This window comes from Diadema setosum, chromosome 7, assembly GCF_964275005.1.
Source record: "Diadema setosum chromosome 7, eeDiaSeto1, whole genome shotgun sequence".
NCBI classification, from domain to species: Eukaryota; Metazoa; Echinodermata; class Echinoidea; order Diadematoida; family Diadematidae; genus Diadema; species Diadema setosum.
In genome coordinates, this window is record NC_092691.1 from 16,423,949 (window position 1) to 16,442,318 (window position 18,370).

The window sequence follows — 18,370 nt, forward strand, 5'->3', positions numbered from 1 at the left end:
CCTCTCGAACGCCGCGCCACTATGCCCAGTGTTGCTACGGCAAGGCATCTCGCGTGCAATTGGATAGTGCGTCGCACACATTTACATAGTTCGGCTTTCGGCGATACACCTTGCAGCGTGTCGGAAATGTTTTGTCCACGCATGCATGCTCCATTGTTGTTGCTACAATAAATATCAGTACGCTCAGTCTTTAGTGTATGCTCTTTGTTTGGCTTTCTATCCGAGCTTTTCTACCGCAATGTTCAACAACGGAAATGAAACAAAAAGTGAACAGCAACACTAGGCAGCACTAACTTAACGTGAAAAATAAATACGATAGGGAACATGGTTTAAAGGGACTGTACAGTACTGGTTGAGGTGGAGATTCATGTTTTGAACATTCCTAAGTGAGATAATGAAAAGCCTCATATGAAATATTAAAGAGCATGTAATTTTAAGAAGGATTCAATGTTTATTTGATGAAAATTGGTTTTCAAATGGCTGAGATATTCAAAAAAGTGCTAATAATAAAAGGCGACATGCCACAACTTTATTAGGATCTCTTTGTTTCACCTTGTTTTTGGACATATCAGCCATTTCAAAACCGATTTTCATCGAATAAACTTTTGATACCCCTTAGAACTGCATGCTCTTTGACATCTCATAGAGTGGTTTCTGAATATCTCGCAAAACGTTAAAAGCTAAATCCTCACCTCGACCAGAACTGTACACACCCTTTATATCAGAGTGAAAAATCGCCACACAAATCGTGCAACATACAATCAGAAACTGACTTTTTAATTGTGCTTGGAGTAAATATGACAGCAGGTTGACTCAAAAAGACAGAAGTGAGAAAAGGAGGGCAATTCCACGATAAAGTGGACATGACCATCAAATTTTCAAAATAGTCAAATCTCATTCATTTTGGTATCAAATGAATTTTGAATTTTTCATATTTGACCATCTTGTTAAAAAATTACATCATTTACTTTGCTAAATATGTGCATAAAATCAGCATAATTAAATTTGACATAATTATCTGAAAAATATAATGAAGTTAAATGAATGTAGCATGAGAAAACGAAAAAGGACGTAAAAACTTTGCCTTTGTTTTCAGAGTTTAAGGGTTGAACATCATTACCAAATCATCAAAGTGCAAGATTTTCTATGTGTTAAGCTTCAGCGAACATCGCAAATATGACCATCAATAATGTCACGGAGTTACGGTAAAAACTGATGTTTTTAGTATTGTTTGAAAATTACAAACATAAAAGGGTTTATTTTGATAGCCCAAATCATTCATCATAAGTACTAAAATGATGGTAACTCATTTTGTTAATTAATTAAAGCTGATTAAAATGTGTCACGGTGTTACAGTAAATGTCACACTGTGAATATAACACCGTGACTTGCATTGCAATAACACAGGACACATACCGGATTACACATGATAATTGACTGTTGAAGTGACCATCTGCTTTCTCTGTCACATTTAGTCAAAAGATAAAGGTTTTTCAAGGATTGTTCATAACAGATGGGTCAAGCTATATCCACAAAGATTATCACTTGTACTTGTTGCCAGCATCATGCAATTTTAACCCTTTCTGTGCCAAAAATCGAGAACTGTGTTTACAATACAGTGGGGTTTGATATGCCAATCAACACTCAGAGCACAATGGTGGGTTAAAATGGAAGCAGTCCACTCACAGTGTGCCACCTACCAGATTCATAACTATCCAGAGCAAACATCTCTGAAGGTTTTGAACTTTTAATTACGGTAAAGGCAACAGTTTCAGTTGAGTTGATACCCTTTGTTTAATATTTTTATCATAATTGACCATTTTATCACATGGTTTGACTCTTCTTTTGTAGACTCAAATGTGTTCCTAACATGATGAACAGTCTGAAGTCTTGCTGCAGCTTCCCTGGTATCCTAAAGAATTACTTAGGGCATACTGAAGCTAGATCGATGTGTCCACCAAAAGTTAATCTCACTAGAATACTACTTTCCTGTGCATGGTGCTGTGCACAATCTTACAAGTTTCACCATTAAAAGAGCCACACTCACTAGGATTTACATGTATGTGTATGAATGAGAATTTGCATTGTAATCATTTTTATGTACATGTTCATTTTCCAGTACATCTTTGAAAAAGAATAATAATTATGATACATTTTGTACCACACAAATTGCTTGAATGATTCTTTTTATTGCTACTGAAATTGCTAAGTGGGTTCACCTGGCTTTGTGACCAGAGGTATTAAAATCAAAGTTTCAAATTTGTATGTCATCTTTATATACAAATTGGACTTTTAAAGAGTAGTTGTAAACCCTAAAAGTTCACTCAGAAATATTTAACAAGCTTTCAATGATGATAGAGTGAATTATGTCTCAAAACATAAAGTATATTTTACTGAAAGAGCAGTGTTCCTGACTGTAACGTGTACAAACGGACATGTCACGGCGTTACAGTGCAAAGTTTTTCTTTACTTTGTTGTTTTTGTTAATCTGTTATGATTTCAATAATTTTCTGTTTTATCTGGAAGTGTTATACTGTGATGTCAAACATTCATCATGAATCATCATTTCATTCTACCTAATGGAGAAACACTATGAGCTGAAGTAAGACAACAGGATTCTCGATAGGTTTTCTACACACATTTCAGAGGTCACGGTGTTACAGTCACGGTGTTACGGTGCACTTATAAATCTATGTCAATTGATTCTTCAATCAAATTTTACTTCATTATCATCATTGAGTCTCTAGTACATCCAATGAACAGATCCACTTATCAAAGTGTTCATTAACTTCACAGAGTTTTGTCAGTAAACAAAGTGCACAATAACCCATGTCCACTTTGCGTCACGGTGTTACAGTGGTAATTAATCGTGCATAACTCATTTACCACAGCAGTTTTTCTTCCTTTCTTTTGCTTTCAAAATTGCTTATGACGATATGCATAGATACACAATAAAAAATTTTTCTCAAGTGTTACATTTTGATTATTATTTACATTTGATGAGTGAAATCATACTCAAAAGTGTCACGGTGTTATCGTGGAATTGCCCATTCCTTACAGGGGGGGGGGGGGTCCCCTGGGGGCCCCCCAGGTGGAGCATGGTGCCCATTTGATGGAATTGAGATTCTATCCCCCTAGGGATGCTACCTGCCAAGTTTGGTGAAAATCCATTATGGCATTTTCAAGAAAATGACGAAAATGTACAATTTGGGTCCTATTAGGACTCCTCCCCACTCCCCTCCCCTGGGTCCCAAGGGGGGCACCCCTGATTCCGCCATGAACAAACCTGAAACTACAGTCATCAATGTACTAATTCATAGTATTAACTTAGCTCTATCACTTCTGGCTCTAGAGAAGAAGATTTTTTAAGATTCCTTAATTTTAGGGGGTTTGGGCCCCCCCCCCCCCCCCCCGGGCCCCTAGGTGGGCCATGGTGCCCATTTGAACAAATTGAGATCCTATCCCCCTAGGGATGCTACCTGCCAAGTTTGGTGAAAATCGGTTCAGGGGTTCTCAAGAAGAAGATGAAAATGTAAAAGTTTACGCACGACGGACGACGGACGACTGACGACGCACGACGGACAACGGATGCCGGACGAAGAGCGATCGCAATAGCTCACTTCGGCTCAGGTGAGCTAAAAACAACAGGCAGCGTGACCCTTTTCATCTTTCTGCCTTCGAAAGGGTCCCAATGACGAAATTTACAAGACAAATCAACCGCTATGAAAACGTGATCTGTAAAGATGTAAAAAGTGCCACCCGCTCCCGTGACGTATACACACAGGCACAGCGTGTGGATGCCATTGAGTAATATGTGCACCATACACACGCATAAATTGTGGAGAGGCCATTTTGTGTGATGGACTTGGGTCGTTCTTTGAATCATATGGACTTGGGTCGTTCTTTGTATCATATACATGATATTCTGCTATAGAGATGAGAGAAGGATGAGAGAGGGCGCTGAAGACTTCCGGGGTACAATGTAATTAGGATTTATCATTTATACACAAGATGAGTCCATGCATAAGCTACAATTTCCCATGTCAAACTAATTTGGCCAAAAATTGGACTTGGGTCGTTCTTACATGTATATCGTCGCCTGTTCGGCAGAAGGGCCCAAGCATGGAATTTCTACCCCCAAATCGATTTTTGTTTTTCTGCATGTTCTGGTAGAGTTTTACACGCTCTTTCATATCATGTTGAAAAATTGATTCAAAACGACGTCATTTTTACAATATCGCCTTAGCACCACGATGCAAAATTGTGTTCCAAGCAGAAGGGCCCATACGATTGTGCGCATGCGCACCAAAGTTCAGTCTTTCTGCTGTGCCGCGGAATTTCATCTCCTGTTACCAGCAGAAAGGCCCCAGGAACGCACCGTCGTATGCTGCCTACCGGGTAAGCAAAACAAATGCTATTGACCTTTCGAAAGTAGAGAAGATGTAATAGTTTTGTTGTAATTTTCTGGATCGTGCTAATTTAATTGGAAAGTAGACTATAAGAGAAATTTCACCCTGAATTTGAACGGTAGGGCCTACATCCAAGATTTTCGTTAATACGACAATCCTCTGCTCGATAAGTCCCATTCATTCAATTTTATGTGGTGTCAATCGGTTGACTCCATGTATGCCTCGGCCATGGTCGATCCACTTCTACAAGTAGACGGTCCAATAAAATACAAGTACAAGAAGAGTCTACTAAATTCTAAAAGGTCAAAGTACAAGTAATAGGACATTTTACTCACAACAATGAAAACTACATGGGGATTATAAATTGTAATCTGTGTGCACACTGTGACTTGTGTACAATTTGGTCTTCGAGACCTATCCTAGAAGACTAGTAGTATTAGTGTTGGAGTTGGCACTAGACACTCATAGTATAGAGCACGTACCATTCCAGTTTATAAACTAGAAATGTCGCTACAGCGACTGGTTATACCCCCGCCAAACAACATTTCATAAGCTTTGGCCAAAACAACATTTCATAAGCTTTGGTCAAAAAACTGAGGAAGTAATTAAATCCGCAAGATCTTTCCTTGATCTTCTGCCATTAATATGCCGTTACCATGGCAACGTACTTTCGGGTACTGTCGAAAAATGCGCCTTGCACATCTAAAACCAAAGGCACACATCTGTACCAAGTTTCTTGGAAATTGGGCAAAAACTGAGGAAGTAGTTTGCAACACAAAATTTTCCATCATTTTGGCTCATAATATCTGAGCTGTTACCATGGCAACATACTTTTTGTCACTGTCAAGAAATGTGTCATGCTGACCTATATCCTAAGACAAACATTCAATATGAATTCCATGAGAATTGGAAGAACACTGATGAAGCAGTTTTGCCATGAAGCATTTTGCCCTATATTTTACCAATAACATGCCGTTACCATGGCAACGCACTTTTTGCCACTGCGGAAATATGTGTCTTGCACATTAACATATTCAGATGAACATCTGTACCTAATTTCATAAAAATTGATCAAAAACTGTGGGAGGAGTTCGCGACGCAAGATTTGTACCCATTTTTGCCCATAATATGCCGTTACCATGGCAACGTACTTTTGGGTACTGTCAAAAAATACGTCTTGCACATCTACAACCCAAGGCACACATCTGTGCCAAGTTTTATGGGAATCGGTTGAAAACTGAGGAAGTAGTTTGCGACGCAAGATTTGCAACGGACCGACCGCCCGACCGACCGACCGACCGCCCGACCGTCCGCTGATTCCTATATACCCCCTTCAAACTTTGTTTGGCGGGGGTATAAAAAGAAACTATAGGGGGAAAATCTTGTAGGCCTATCTTTTTAAAATTATCAAACTTTATTGTGAGTTTACATCAATATCCAACATTCAAAAAGTAGTGAAAACCTGATCGACCGCCAAATGTTAGATGTAAATGGTAAGTGAATTTTTACAAAACAACTTTATTCCAAAAGTCAACAAAATATGTCCGAATTTTAGAGGGCTGACTACAGAGGGCCTAGTGCTAACTGCACACAAACAGATACGACTGTATGTTGGGTTCGTGCGTGTTGAAGATCCTATCACTTGTAATTGGACCTTCAACTTGTGTAGAGACTAGAAGTGTCAACATGGTGCAGAGAAAAGACCGACCGGAAGGTAAATTCACATTTGGAACACAGAAAATACATAAAACTCCTAAAGTTAGACCCTAGATGTAGTGATAACTGTACTTCTTGTAAACAATTAGTGTGAACCCAAACTCTTCTCCATAAATTTTGCATTCCTCTGTGTAAAAGGTCCTTTGTATAACTTGTAACTGGACCTTAAAGTTTTACTTAAATAAGTTGTAAAAAGTTAGAGTTTAATTAGATCTAGACCTTGTTAGTCTGGAACTAAGTGGGAAGGCAGCCATATTAGAAGAAAAAAATAGGCCTCTTTATGATTTAACCTAAATGCAGATTTTAAATGTGTATCACTGTTGAGCAGACTGTTTTTAGCTCATTTTGGGTAATTACCATGTACTTTAACATTAGCATTAAAAAAGCTACATTGTTCTGCAGGCAAGGCAAGAGTTACTTTATAATCTTACACAGAAGGTCCCAGTCCAACGGTTTCACTGTAATTTTTCACCCCACTTCAGTACACAGTACACATCTCTGAGAGCCAGGGAACCCAGTGAGCCTCTTCAATACACATCCCTGAGAGACAGGGAACCCTGTCAGCCTCTTCAGTACACATCCCTGACAGCCCGGGAACCCAGTCAGCCACTTCAGTACATGTACACATCCCTGACAGCCCGGGAACCCAGTCAGCCACTTCAATACACATCCCTGACAGCCAGGGAACCCTGTCGGCCTCTTCAGTACATGGGTGCTGTTCGTTATTCCGAAGGTTCGCTATTCCGAAGGTTCGTTATTCCGAAGGGTCGTTAATCCGAAACACGCAAATTTCCTATACCTAGAGGTTCATTAATCCGAAAATGAAAAAGGGTTCATTTATACAAGAATTTGTGGCGTTATTCCGAAGGTTTGTTATTCCAAAGATTGGTTAATCAGAAAATGAAATTTGGAACAATGAACCTTCGGAATAACGAATCTTAGGAATAAAGAGCCTTCGGAATAACGAACCTTCGGAATAAAGAGCTGTAACCTCAGTACACATCCCTGACAGCCTGGGAACCCAGTCAGCCACTTCAGCACACACATCCCTGACAGCCCGGGAACCCAGTCAGCCACTTCAATACGCATCCCTGACAGCCAGGGAACCCAGTCAGCCTCTTCAATACACATCCCTGATGGCCAGGGAACCCAGTCAGCCTCTTCAATACACATCCCTGACAGCCAGGGAACCCTGTCGGCCTCTTCAGTACACATCCCTGACAGCCAGGGAACCCAGTAAAACACTTCAGCACCTAATGCTCAGGTAAAAAAAAAAAAATGGCCTGCCTGGTTGATGGAAATTATATAAGATTAAGAAACCAGTATACACTTTAATCAACCATGATTAACACTGTCAGTCATGTAGTGTTTCCTATACTGTTCCAGTGCTGTATATAAAGAGAGTCTGGCCAACTCATAAATTGAACGCCATGTCGTTACCCAGCGTACAATGCGCTTAAAGGTGCATGGTCCCGGTGTTTTAGTCAAATGCATACGTGGGCGCACGGCGCAAGTTTCCTATAGAGACCTACGCTATCGACTTCTCTTTGGCGCTTACGCTTTGGCCCACTTTCCTGAGTCCGAAGAAGTCCGATTCAGTGTAGTCAGTGGTCCGATCACAGTTCGGCTCATGAATCGGCTGAGGGGGTGACAGCTTTAGCAAACTTCTTTTGTGATGTCACAATAACAAGCACATGCACGCACCCTGGCATTACTACAGACTGCGCGATGCGCAAAGAAGACAACAAAGGCAACGTTACTTGGCAACACCTACGCACTTTACTCTTGATGACAGCTCAACTTCGGTAATCTTCGCATCAATGCTAACGATGATCGGCAGTATCATCAACAGCGCCATCTACACTACCGGGACTATGCCCCTTTAAGGTTTAAGCGTGTGCACTTGTGGCGTTTGCATGTACGCGCAGGATTCCCAAAGGCGCAAGGCACTCTGTTGCTTGTCTTTTCTTTCTTTTTTTCTTAGAGAGAGAGAGAGAGAGAGAACAATCAATCATTTTTACACATTAAAATAGACACAATACAGCACGCAGGTATATAAATGATAGGGAACCTGTCTAAAGGACATAATTCCTGAATATATGATAAATCATTGCTGTAAAAAAAAAAAAAAAAAAAAAAAATCACAGAAAGCCGTCTCGTAAACTGTAACTAGACTGTATGCTATACAAGTTGCCCAGGGAACAAGAATATTATATAACAAAATGATACATAAATTTACAATTCTAAGTGTGCACAGATGGTAGACGAATTCAACAGTTTTTACTGTTTTGCACATAAATAAGCATCAATTTCCATCCTATTTAGTCCCATGGGGAATTATGTCAAATGTATTATGTATGAAACTGATGTGAAGGCCTACTAGTACGTATGTAATTCAAAAGGAATACACCTCAACGTGAAAACGTCATCAGCAAGTCCGTATAAAGGTATATAAAACGATCTTAAATTGTTGAAAAATAATTGAAATAAAATACCTTGAATTGAACTATTAAAAGCACAAGTACCTGGATTACGTAATATATGAGGGATATCCGTTCCAAATATGAAACTATGATCATGACCATTGAATACATTGTAGATATGAAAAAAAGTTAAAACAACAAAAACAAAAAGCAAACAAAAATGTCCTAATGGCGACCGGTATACCTCCGCCATATCACGTCTTGACAATGTTACATGACAGCTTCACATAATTGGCAGAAAAAAAAAATGGCATGTTTGTCACAAATTTAATGAATTGAGTGTTTACTTTCCTTGAACTAGGTGTGAATGGATGAATTGTATTGTTTGAGAGAGCAAGTACTATTAAGGAATTTGAGCATTTTTACTTTGACCAATCTATTTTCATGGCAAATCGTTGAGCGGCTATTTTAAGAATATGTGGAAAATCCCGTCGCTCTAGTGTTTTCACTTGACATTTGACCATCATTGCCAAAATCTTTCCGTACGAGTCACTGTCATAACGGTGGCATGCAAATACCGTGTTTGGCTTAGAGTTCATGCATTTGGTAATCTCCAAGGTATGGTGGAACTGTGCAATAATATTTCAACAATAGAGAGTATATTATTTTTAACACTTTACTTGACATTAATCCTTGACCTTTGCCCCCCCCCCCCAAAAAAAAAAAAAAAAATGAAAAGAGAATCATGGTCAGGCAGTAAGTTTCGTGTCTGGAAATGCATGTACTCACCTTCAGAAATGGGATATGGCAGTGTATGGGGGAAATAGTAATATTTTAAGAATTTAACCATTATTTTTTTTTTATCTTTCACTTTGAGCGTGTTTACCCAAAAGTTTACAAGCTAAAAACAAGATTTTATCCACTCAAACATGCATACGTGTCAAGTTTCATTGGGATACCTGAAACGGACTTGGTGTCCACAAAATTGATTACGGAATGAAGGACAGAGTTAGGGAAGGAAGGACGGACGACTCAAAACATTATGCCTCCAGGCGACACTTTGTATGTTATGGCGGTGACATACAAATGTGAATCAAAACTTGGATAGTCTGAAAGCATCCAGTATAGGCCTACAACTATCTTTGCACCATCCAAATGAGCGTCGTAAAAATGTCATATAATATTCATACGGCCTATAAACAATAAGATGTCTTTAATTTATGTAGATTAGACCTGATAATTTTCTCCACAAACGTAACAGCTCACACACATGAGAGGGGCAGACTCCTAACGCATGCCACACACACAAGCACATAATACACACATTATTACATCCACACATAGTACAAAGTATGTTCCAGAGGAAAATATCAATCTCTCTTTCCTTATCTCCTTCTCTCCCCCTCTCACTTTCTCTCTTTCCCTCGCATAATCTTTCCCTTATCTCTTTCCACTGACCCAATCTCAGTATAATGAGCATGCAGCGGTGTGTATTTTTCATGGAGGTAATTTCGCCGTTGGGCTGAATCTTCAGTTTATCTTTAGTTTATCGCAGCTAGATATCCAAATATCTTTTGTATTTACCTTCTACTTCAGTGAGGTACAAGTAGACGCAACCACTGCACCATGACTGATATCGGGGATGTCCCAAAGGCAAGCAATATTAGCGCGTAACTGCGCGTGATGAACAATGGGCACTGCGTGTAAGCTCTGCTCGCACCCGCGTGATTGACTTTGGTAACGACATGGTGCCTGTAAATCACGGGACCAGCTTTTGACCAATCGCAGGCTTCAAAACACATAAGCCGAAAACCGAGTTGGCCAGACTCTCTTTGTAAACGGCCTATAGTCTATAGCCTATAGGTCTAGTCCGGTCAAGACTAGACCTAGATTGCCACAGAGTAACATTTGGTATACATTTTGGTGACTTTGGAATAGTTTTTTTTTTTTCAATTAAGATATTGAGGTCATGTTTTCACTACCTTTTGGATGTTTAAAACCAATGAAATCTCACAATGAATTTGAAGTAGCAAAATGTAATCTAACAAAGAATTTTTTGAAGCAAATGTCCATGAACAAGAAGGCAGTAGACATCTATAATTTACCATTACTGGAATGTTAAGCCTACTATGAGTGTGCCATCCCATAAGTTATGGGCAAAGAGTAAAAGTCAGATGTACATTGTGGTGAATTAGGAATAAAGTTGTATCTTCATAATTGACTTGAGATTTGGAGGTAATGTCATCACTACTTTTTAGATGTTTAATACTAATTTAATCTCACAATGAATTTGAATTAGCAGAAACAAAGTAAATATTTGAAGCAACTATCCTTGAACAAGAAGGCTGTATAAATAATACTATTTCACAACACAAAAGAATGAAATTCACTATGCATACACAATTTACAACTTGAATTATATATAGTGGATTTATGTTTTGTTTGACAGTGGAATTAGAGCATTAGATCTGCCTTTATCAGGTTCTAATCTTGTAAGTTTTTACTCCCATTTTCAGTAACAGTTTGAAATCTTGCTAAATATAAGAGCTGAATAAATATCAAATGTGAAGAGTATTCATGCAATTGAATTTCTTATTTTTCAATTTATACAGGGCATGCCAATGATGCCATGGATCAGCCTTTACCTCTGGCAGATGCAGCAAGGCGTTCTCAGCCATTCAAAGTCTCGCAGCTCAAGCATGATCAATTCTTTGATCTAAAGAAGCTCGCTGGTGTCATCCTGAACAACAACGTGAAGGATGTTGGTGGAGAGAAGGTTTCCTGGTGCAAGATCCAGCACATAGTGTTTGAGAAGCAAGAGCCCCACATTCTCAAATTCAGGTATACCTATGACGAGAATTTCCGCGAACTGAGAGTGTCTGCCTTAAACAGGACATCCAAGAAGCTTCTTCTCCAGACCCTTCATCCTGAGCCTTTGAAGATGTCTCAGGTGAAGAAGCTTGATCTAGTCAGCCTATGCGACTCCAATGTGATACCACCTGTGTATCACAACTACTACAGAAGTCTGCCAGCCGAGGATGTCAGTGTTGATGATGAAGATGTGTTGAGGCCTGAGGATTAAATCTCGCATATTTTCTCACAGCTTTCATATCACCAGTATCTGTCTCCTTCATGCATTCAAGCTATGATGATGTTTGCTTTTTTTTAATAGGAAGCAAGGCTTATACAGTGTGCATTGCATTTTTGTACGTATTTAGCTTAGCTCTTGGTTATAAATGCAAACAAGGAAGACTTGAATGCAATGTAGTACACTTTCAGTATTTACATATTGCTATTTCCCACTGTCCGCAAAGCAGAACTCAAAAGGGGATCTACCCGTAGACCTTTAGAGCAGCAAAGCTGTATACATGTATAACCAGATTTGTTTTTACTTTCAGAAAATGTTGTCTTGCCTAGTAACATGCTCTTCAAAACATCAAATGGGAAATGCCCTTTGAAGGTCCTTTAATAGATAATTAATTTTGTCCAACAATCCCTGAAAGGTTGAAACTATGTTGCCTAGCATTTTCTGTTACAGAATATCTTAAAGGGAAGAATGCAAGTGTTGTGTAGGTTTCTCTCACATGTCTCTGTAAGGAGGAAATATTTTAAACCAGGGGACTGCATAATGGTCTCCTGTTTGAGTGTTACATCTTTGTAGCAATTGCTGCCTTGCCCTATAGCATGTACTTCGATTGGCAGATGCCCAAATACAAGGTAACAATGATGGGATCATAAGTAGGATGAATATGCATAGTGTCATTATACAAATGATGCACAGGAGAGAGTGGATCGGTGAGAATTGGATGCATGAGTTTAACTTTGGAACTGTTTAAACCCACGAGCGCAGCAAGTGGGTTTTTCCATTTCTCACTGATCCACGAAATAGGCCTGTGCATCATTTGTGTTATAAATGGGCCCGTAAAATTCATAAAATACAACTATTTTCCCCATCATGCGTCAGGTACACCTACAACACTATGCAAGACTTGAGCCATGCGTTCGGATTTTACTGGATGCATGGCTCAGTGTGAAGCAGTAAAAAAATCAGTGCATGACAATTGACCAATCAGATTGCAGAGATCCTCAAGCCCATTTTATAAAATTTCTTTTTATCAACCTTACCAACTCAATTAGAGAGTGAAACTGTTTCACTATTTTGTTTCCAGCTGTAGAAAGGAAGAATGAATTTAACAGGATCCTGAGGCTGGCAGCCTAAAACCCCTGCCCATTTGCAAGGAAGTGCATAGGTCTCACTTGAATAACCATCCATTTGTAGGAATTCTATTTTCTATACAGGTCCTAAGCTTGCAATTGCATGTTGCATGAGTTCTGTTTCATGAGTTCTGTTGATGTGTACTGGTGTATACTTGCATAATGCAGGTATGTTGGCACACCTGAAACGCCAGGAGCCAGTATGGGGCAGCCAAGCTGGAGAAGCATCTATAAAAAGAACTGTAGCAAGAGAACCCTCTCACACCAGTGCGATTGATTTGGGGGAGGGGGGATTTGCAGCCCTTGCGTAACATTGGTTCAATTAATTCCATGATTTTTTCACGGAACAAAAGCCAAGAGGATGTGAACACCCTAACCCATAAACTCTTGTCGTTTGTGATATGTATCAATTTAATGGTGGTCAATTATTCAGTTAACTAACTTTACATGAATTGTAATAAGAAAAAAATGAGTTGAAATTAGATTCAAGAGATAAGTCACCGGTTAAAAAATAAGATTTACATTATAGTGACTTATTTGTCTTGTATGCATTGTAACAATGGAATCCAATATGAAGATAAATATTAGTTATTTAGTTTTTACAAAGGTTAATGTCACTTCAAACTTTCCAGACTTAATAAACAGTAAACAAATTTGGGACTTGGCTCAGACACGTTGTGATCATAGGGCTGTTTTGATCATTTTGATCATTCCAACAAACCTATTCTAACTGAAATATAAATGACTACTTTATCGTTACTTCATCAACAAAATAAAATAAAAATCATTCTGCAGTTGAGGGTTTGATAAATTTCCTTCTCTGAGTGCAGATTTCACACTATTTATGATATGTAGTCAATGCTTGTTTTAGGCTTTTGTATACTTGAATAACTGAGGTAAGGGTATTTTCTCACTTTGAGATTGATCTCTTTTTAGAAAGCTTGACACTGATGTTGAATGAAAGCAGGAATGTAAGATGAAAAGTTAATATCAGTACTGAATGTATGACATAACTTCAAAACAGGAAATGGCAATGCAGTGTTTGGCGCAAATGATTTACATCATAACAAGGTAACACGGGACTAATTTGTCTTACAACTATATTATCAGAAAAGAATGTACCTCAATAAATGTGAAAACTGAACTAATATGAATTTGCAGATTTCACACAAAATATAACCCAATTATTTGTAATTTGGAAATATTGTAGAACATGCAGATTTAATCAGTGTGTTTATCTCAATCTTTAGCAAAAACAATTCAATGAGAAATTGCAAGAATTGTTTGACTCTTGACTTGAAAAATCTATCATTATTGGGTTTTAATTATCAGCTGTAAGTTGACACAAGAGGCCAAAATGAACTGGATTTTGGCATGTATTGAGTTTTTTTTTTTTTTTTTTTTTTCATTTCCATCTGAGAAGATGGCTGGATAGCCCATATTCAGCTATGTTAAGCTGGTCTTCCATGGGGTCCAGTTGGATGTGATGACTGAGTCATCCATTACATGATTGATGTATATTTTGACAATATTCCATTTGTTTTTATTTGAAATAAAGATTTTCCCATAAGAAAAGCTTTTGGAAATATTCATTTCCTTTTTTTAAATACACTGAGGTGACCTGAAAATAAGTTGTGGTGATTGCATGTGAATGGATGTAATAGGAAAAAGAGCTGAAAGAGAAGAATCTATGTATGTGTGTGTGTGTTTGTTTGATTGAGTGATGACTGATTGTATGTTTAATTCATACATTACATGATTGATGTGTATTTTGACAATATTCCATTTGTTTTCATTTGAAATAAAGATTTTCCCATAAGCAGGGCTCGACACTAACGGTGGCCCGGTGGTGCGGGGCCACCAAAAATGAAAGTCGGGCCACCAAATTTCAAAAAGGGCAAATTTGGTGGCCCGCCTCGGGTCACCAAATTTTTTTTTAAAGTGTGTCAATAAACTTCTAACTTTTTGTGCCGGAAATGCATAAATGCATGCAGTGAGTTAATGTTTTTTAATATTTGTTTTTTGGGGCCACCAAATTTTTCTCTCGGGCCACCAAAAATTTGAAATTGATGATGTTGGTGGCCCCATCGGGCCACCAAAAAAAAAAAAGTTAGTGTGGAGCCCTGCCATAAGAAAAGCTTCTGAGAGCATTTTTCTTTTTTCTTTTTTTTAATACAAATGAGGTGACCTGAAAATAAGTTGTGGCGATTGAATTTGAATGGTTGTAATAGGAAAAAGAGCTATAAAGAGAAGAATCAATCTGTGTATGTGTGTGTGTTTGTTTGATTGATTTTAGTCAATACTGTACTACATTGAAGTGGTGACTTGGTGTTCAATTGACTAAACAGAAAAAGAAATAACAGCCAAATCTATAAATTAATCTGATGTAGATTTCCTTTCCTAAAGTTTCTTTTTATTCTCAAAAGTTTGATAATTTTAAAAAGATAGGACTACAAGATTTTCCCCCTATAGTTTCTTTTTATTTTTCAAAAGTTTGATAATGTTAAAAAATAGGCCTACATAAATTATTTTGGGGTTTTTTCGTGGTCTATATTGCACCATTTAAAAAGTTCAATAATAATGGAGATATTTTAGGAAGCTTAGATATTTATCACTATCGAACCAACGTGACTTACATAAACGACCAAACATTTCATTTTGTGATCAGAAACCAAGAACTCTAGGAATATTGATATTTTTAGTGTGTATTTCTTTTTTTCGGGGGGGGGGGGGGGGAGAGGGGAGTGGCCAATTAAAGAGACATTTCAGTAAACTTTGCTAAAACATAGGCCCTACCTGAAAATCTGTAATAATGGTCAAAGTCAGGGTCGTTATTTTACTTTCATACAGGCCCATACAGCTTAAAGATGAATACATGTTTTCAAAACTTGAGGCTGTTATTATGTGCCATTGGTTCTAAATTCTAAGGAATTTTGAGTACACACTGTATTAGATTGTGTAATAGTCTATTGCTGTCATTTGCAATTTAGATTTGAAGTAAATGAAGTATTACCGACATAAATTCCCGTAATTCCTTGCCTATAAATTTACTGTAGCAAGGTTAGTGTCAGACCCTTTCACATGTCAAAGCTGGAATAAAATATAAAGTGCATCTAGGTATAACTTACTGACCAACAACCGTCATTTCTCAAAGTTTGTTTAAAGCCGCATAACGTAATGTTTAATACTACTTGCTATGTCATGCTCTACAACACATACTGTAAGTCTACGCACAGGGCCCTTCTGTGACAGCGCGTGCTTCATATCGACGTTCCCAGCAGAAGGGCCCTGAGTGCGTGGGCCCTTCTGTGATGAGGTGGTATGTACGTTTATGTTCCCGGCAGAAAGGCCCCAACAGAAAAGTGAGTGTAAAAAACTACTAAATATTATTACTTCAAATTTTTAAGAATGGTGTAGAACAATATTGACTAAATTCTGATCAATTTTCAGCCAGTAAGATTAAAAACTCTGTTTTGTAGAGCCACTCAAACATTAAAAATACTATATCTCGAAAAGTATTTTTTCCATGCGCGCAGCTCCTAGGGCCCTTCTGCCGGGCAGGCGACGATATTCATGTCTTCAATTGGTAATAGCTGGGCCGAGGATGTGTTTGAGGATCGAGACCAGGGTGGTACCAGGGGTATTCTGAAAATCTTCCTTTACAAGTTTCTTCCTAAGTTTCTTCCTAAGTCAGAAACTTAGGAATTAAAGTGCCTAGGAAAGACAGAATTGGTATTCTGAAAAGGTAGGAACTTAGGTCCTGTTTACCTTTGGGAGCAGTGATTTAAAAGATGTTCAAGATATCACATTTAATGCATACGTGTAGGTCAGTTAAAAATGTATCACAAAACATCCTACCATATAAAATTTTCACAATAAAGCGTAAAATTTAAGGAGATATCACTATTTTTCTTAAAAAACCATAACTGTATACAAATTATTTCTAGTCTAGAAACATTTTATTGTTCACATTTTGTATATTTAACAATACTAAACATTGATTATATTGGTCCATATTTTTACATTGGTTGTTTCCATCTCTAATTCACAGTTTAGAACTATTTTGAAGCACTAAAGCTGGGTATTTGTTTCATAGATCTGCAAAGGATGGTAAATTATGCCTTTAATGCAAATTAGGCCATCCTTATCCCCGCACACGTCCTTTCCTAAGCCAATACGAAATGCCGTAGGCCTATCATAAGGAACCAACCAATCAAGGACGTAGGGTCAAATACATGTGTGCGTGGCATGCCCCCTTTCTTATGCCCATCTCGCGCATCAAACATGTTGCGTGCAGTGAATGACAAGCGCGCCTATCACGATGATTTGCAGCTTGCTATTCTTAACAACATACTTATGACAAGGGTGGGGCTTTCCTCAATATTTTCCTAAAATTCGTTCCAATAAGTGCATTCTAGAATACCAACTTTCTTCCTACGTAGGAAATTTGCATATCTTATCCTCATTAGCATATCTTCCTAAGTTTCTTCCTAAGACGTAAGTTTAGGGAAAAAAAACTTAGCAAGGCACTCAAGAAAAACTTAGGAAGATTTTCAGAATACCACTGTGACTGGCACTGAAAGGAAAAAATCCTGACGTAGGATGAAATTTCTTCTTGGAAGGATTTCAGAATACCACCCCAAGCACTCCTCCGACACTGCACTGCTAGAAAACCGACCAGGAAGTGTCTGATTTAAAATATATCTTCAAAGTGGTTAGGTTATAATCGATATTGACTCCAGATAAAAAAGCTGCTTCTACGGTCCAATTCCTGTTGCGACGTTAAGGTTTTAAGAGGGTAACTGACATGATCTAAATGATTTTAGGCCTACAAGAACAGAATGAAACCGACAATGTAAAACAAACACTTCCCTTGGTAAAGTTATTCAGGAGAATCTTACATCCAAAGCGACGTGAAACTGCTAAACCGTGGGTACATTTGGGCGACGAAAGATTCGCACAGCCCTAGCTTCGCATCGTGAATTTGGCGATAGGTCCAGCCAGCTCGCCGAGGCACGCAGAGGGTACGAAAGTATAGTAAAGTACAAGTAGGCTACGTAGGCTCCCCACACCGTTTACGACAATTTCGTGCCTTGTACAGGACGCGGACTAGCTAGTAGTAGTAGGCTAGTAGTAGCACTAGCAGCTTCCGCCAGCGAGCAGCAGGGTGAATTACCGAGGCAGCCTATGGCGACTGAGCGCTCTGCCCTTTGATCACTCGCTAACAATCAACAATCCTTGATCTCACATTTATTACGACAAGAGTCACACAGTTTTAGACAATGTCTTGAAGTACTCACGAATCAGTTCCATCCGAGAGCATTCTTCCCATACAGAGGTAGTTGTGATCTTTCCACTAGTACCTACGTATTCCTGAACAGCAAAATGGGGACACTGCCAGTAAAGTCGACGAAATCTCAATATGACCATCCATCAGTAATCAACTTCCGGTTTCGGTGAATTTTTATCTATCGATCACGAAAACCGTTTAGTATTGTATGCGTAAAAATACCAAGAGGGTGAACGATTGTGGATAGACACCTAGAATATTTCATTTCATTTTTTATCTCATTTATTCATTTTCATTTTCAACAAAAATATAAATGT

The 18,370-nt window shown here is 38.4% G+C and overlaps 1 protein-coding gene across 1 annotated transcript in view; it reads right to left on the reverse strand.

The window, feature by feature from the left end:
- The window catches only part of LOC140230388 (tyrosine-protein kinase CSK-like), a 123,574-nt gene extending 105,432 nt beyond the window's left edge, over nt 1-18,142 (reverse strand). The window contains exon 1 of the mRNA XM_072310537.1: nt 18,064-18,142. The gene's annotated coding sequence lies outside the window, so the exon portion shown is untranslated. The remainder of the gene's footprint in view (nt 1-18,063) is intronic.
- Nucleotides 18,143-18,370: the final 228 nt, after the last annotated feature.